Below are 4,420 nucleotides of genomic sequence, written 5' to 3'. Positions count from 1 at the left end.
AATTTGCTTTTATTGCAAGGGGCAAGCTGGTATAATCATGGAACATTTTGCAAAGGCTTATTCTTCTCATCCAGATGCTTTGGTGAAAAAGCAGAAGGCATCTCTAGCTGGGGATGAAGCAGCAATCCAGTGGCTCTTGAAGGATCCTGGGTAAGCAGGCCTCCTCCATCAGTCTAACCTGTTTAGAAACAAAACAAAATATACAGTAGTTATTTCCATTTCACCTGGAATCAGATGTCAAAATGATGAACATAGGAAGGTGGGGCACTGCGGGGAATGAATGAGCTAAGGCCATCAACAGTAAGTATTGAAGGGGAATGTAAAGTCCTGTGGACAAGAGTAAGGATCTTGTCATGGTTTTCTGTATATATTTATATTGTTCTAGAGCAGGTTCCCTTTGTCCATGGAGTTTTCTTGGCAGGGATACTGGAGTGGCTTGCCAGTTCCTTCTCCAGGTGGATCACGTTTAGTCAAAACTCTCCACTATGACCTGTCCATCTTGGGTGGCCCTGCATGGCATAGCTCAGAGCTTCTCTGAGTTATTCAAGCCCCTTCACCACGACAAGGCATTGATCCATGAAGGGGATCAATGTTTGACCAAACTGCGGGAGGCAGTGCAAGACAGGAGTGCCTGGCGTGCTCTGGTCCATGGGGTCACGAAGAGTCGGACACGACTAAACGACTAAACAACAACAACAGAGCAGGTTCCCAGCTCGTCTGAGAACTGAACAGAAACAAATGACAAATGAAGGAAAATGGACGATATATAGACAATATAAACAGGTAAAATAATAATAATGATAATAATAATAATAATAATAATAATAATAATAATAATAATAATAATAATTTTTTATTTGTACCCCGCCCATCTGGCTGAGTCTCCCCAGCCACTCTGGGCGGCTTCCAATCGAATATCAAAACAATACAGCAACAGCACAATTACAAAAGTCACAAACAATACATAAACCACATCAAAAAATACACAACCGAATGGAAAACAATTTCGACATGAATCAAAATCTAAAACTAAGAATACATCCTTAATACAGTTTAAAATAACATATGTAAAAAAATAACAGGAATTTAAACAAAAAACAAAACAAAATGGAGCCCTCTCTGCCCAGCAGCAGTGGCAGCAACAGTCCTTTATAGAGCCCATCAGGCCCCGCCCTGGTCCAGGTGGTGAGTGGCAGGACTGGGGCCTTCAGTCTTGCCTAGGACTCTCCTGTCAGATTCTGATGAACAAATGAGGACAGATTCCAGTTACATATTCATGGAATCATAGAGTTGGAAGAGACCACAAGTCCAACCCACTGCCAAGCAGGAAACACCATCAAAGCATTCCTGACAGATGGCTGTCAAGCCTCCGCTTAAAGATCTCCAAAGAAGGAGACTCCACCACACTCCTTGGTAGCAAATTCCACTGTTGAACAGCTCTTACTGTCAGGAAGTTCTTCCTAATGTTTAGGTGGAATCTTCTTTCTTGTAGTTTGAATCCATTGCTCCGTGTCCGCTTCTCTGGAGCAGCAGAAAACAACCGTTCTCCCTCCTCTATATGGCATCCTTTAATATATTTGAACATGGCTATCATATCACCCCTTAACCTTCTCTTCTCCAGGCTAAACATGCCCAGCTCCCTAAGCCGTTCCTCATAAGGCATCGTTTCCAGGCCTTTGACCATTTTGGTTGCCCTCCTCTGGACACATTCCAGCTTGTCAGTATCCTTCTTGAGCTATTCCTTCCCTTGATCTAGATGCTATACTCCTATTGAAGCAGCCGAGAATAGCATTTGCTTTTTTAGCTGCTGCATCACACTGTTGACTCATGTCAAGTTTGTGGTCTTCCAAGACTCCTAGATCCTTTTCACATGTACTGCTCTCAAGCCAGGTGTCTCCCATCCTGTATTTGTGCCTTTCATTTTTTTTGGCCCAAGTGTAGTACTTTACATTTCTCCTTGTTAAAATTCATCTTGTTTGCTTTGGCCCAGTTGTCTAATCTGTTAAGGTCATTCTGAAGTGTGATCCTGTCCTCTGGGGTATTAGCCACCCCTCCCAATTTGGTGTCATCTGCAAACTTGCTCAAGATGCCCTCAAGCCCATCATCCAAGTCGTTTATAAAAATGTTGAATAAGACTGGGCCCAGGACAGAACTCTGTGGCACCCCACTAGTCACTTCTCTCCAGGATGAAGAGGAGCCATTGATGAGCACTCTTTGGGTTCGGTCAGCCAGCCAGTTACAAATCCATTGAATGGTAGCAACTTTAAATGCTATGTTAATGAGTTGTGGAATGTAATGCATATGGCAATTCCATTAGCCCTACATGTTAAGTATATCTAAGCAAGGGCTACAACCCCGGAAGGTAAGAAGAGGCTGTAGTATTTGCAAAAGGATATGGGGCAAAACCCAAGAGTGTTTCCTTGGCATTAGTAAAGGGACTGTGGAGAGCAGCCTGAAGACCCTGAAATCAGAGGCTCCTTGAAATGCTCAGCCTGGGGAGTTTTGGGCATCAGATGCTATTTGTGACATTATGCTTACCTCTGGCAGCCTGTTTGATCTCTTGTATGGGGAACTGAGATTTCATCTTTTTGCAACAATTCGTGTCCACAAACGCGCTGCAGGTTCCAATCTTAGTACGACCTAAACACGGAAAAATGATGCATTCACCACCTTCAGCTTGGCATTTCCTTTTAGGCATTCGTCTCTTCTGGACTTCTTGACTCTGTGGTGTCTCCTTAGAAAATCCTGCACAAAGAGAGAGAGAGAGAGAATATTACTGTGCACTGCAGAGAGCAAAACAATGTTCCAGGTTTTCAGGGAGCAAGGGTGTGGCGATTCGCCACCTAGTCAAGACCCAGCATGTAAGGGGTTAAGCTAGGGACAGTTTAGAACCCTCAGGGGCGGGCTCAGCCAAGGGATAAAAACCCCTCCCGAGTGGCAGTTAGTCAGTTGGAGTTGGGAGTTAGAGTTGGAGTTGAGACAGTGAGTGAGCTAGTGAAGTCAGAGTTGGTTAGTTAGTGAGAGGCAGAGAGCTAGGTGGTGTATTGGAGGGTAGGAACATACAGACAGGATAGCAGTGTGATATAAAAATAGTTGTGTTGTATAACTTAGAAGGTATAGGCCAGTATAGGCAATGTTTCAAATTCATGTACAAGATTCTCAATCCAGTAACCGCACGCTTATGTAACAATCAATAAACTAAACTTGTTGTTTTTAAATCACATCCTGGTCTGTGTCCTTTGAGAGGGGAATAGCAGGTATCCACCTGGCACTCTGAGAGGGGCTGCACCAATCGATCTTGAAAACATCCAGTGGTGCTGTACAGGCCCAGGCTCAGATATACTTAACATGTAGGGCTAATGGAATTGCCATATGCATTACATTCCACAACTCATTAACATATCATTTAAATCAAGCAAAGAATGGCACCATGATTTAAATGCTATGTTAATGAGTTGTGGAATGTAATGCATATGGCAATTCCATTAGCCCTACATGTTAAGTATATCTGAGCAAGGGCTACAACCCTGGAAGGTAAGAAGAGGCTGTAGTATTTGCAAAAGGATATGGGGCAAAACCCAAGAGCAGCCTGAAGACCCTGAAATCAGAGGCTCCTTGAAATGCTCAGCCTGGGGAGTTTTGGGCAGCGGATGCTATTTGTGACATTATGCTTACCTCTGGCAGCCTAAGAAAATTCCTTCAGTAGCACCTTGAAGACCAACTAAGTTTTTATTTTGGTATGTGTATCTGAAGAAGGGTGCATGCACACGAAAGCTCATACCAAAATAAAAACTTAGTTGGTCTTTAAGGTGCTACTGAAGGAATTTTGTTATTTTGCTTCGACTCAGACCAACACGGCTACCTACCTGTAAGTAGAACTCTGGCAGCCAGTTTGATCTCTTGTATGGGGAACTGAGATTTCATCTTTTTGCAACAATTCGTGTCCACAAACGCGCTGCAGGTTCCAATCTTAGTACGACCTAAACACGGAAAAATGATGCATTCACCACCTTCAGCTTGGCATTTCCTTTTAGGCATTCGTCTCTTCTGGACTTCTTGACTCTGTGGTGTCTCCTTAGAAAATCCTGTACAAAGAGAGAGAGAGAATATTACTGTGCACTGCAGAGAGCAAAACAATGTTCCAGGTTTTCAGGGAGCAAGGGAAATTCAGAAGAGGAAGAAAAAGGGGGTGCAGGTTCATTGGCAGCTCAGGGTATGGTTGCACCTCCAGCCATTGGCCACACATGTTGTCTGCCCAATTCTGACATCTGATCTGCTTTTCTCATTCTCCTACAGATTCTTGGAGACCAATGGGGAGGGGAGCTTGTCACAACCGGAGAGTCTCCCGGCATTCTTCAGCAGCCTCTTGACACTCCTCCCCTCCTCTGCTTCAGACTTGGAATCTGAACTGCTCCCTGTC

At 44.0% G+C, this 4,420-nt stretch overlaps 1 long non-coding RNA gene across 1 annotated transcript; it reads right to left on the bottom strand.

The window, feature by feature from the left end:
* On the bottom strand, positions 1 to 4,085 carry LOC148686463 (uncharacterized). The gene is made up of 3 exons (XR_015949415.1): positions 3,867 to 4,085; positions 2,539 to 2,745; positions 1 to 178 (listed from the first exon to the last, which is right to left on the bottom strand). It is a non-coding gene; the product is annotated as an uncharacterized LOC148686463 (long non-coding RNA).
* Positions 4,086 to 4,420: the final 335 nt, after the last annotated feature.

The sequence above is a fragment of the Zootoca vivipara genome, chromosome 3 (assembly GCF_965207765.1).
Source record: "Zootoca vivipara chromosome 3, rZooViv2.hap1.1, whole genome shotgun sequence".
Taxonomy (NCBI): domain Eukaryota; kingdom Metazoa; phylum Chordata; class Lepidosauria; order Squamata; family Lacertidae; genus Zootoca; species Zootoca vivipara.
The sequence above is the reverse complement of the archived record's forward strand: the minus strand, read 5'-3'. Positions and strand labels throughout refer to the sequence as shown.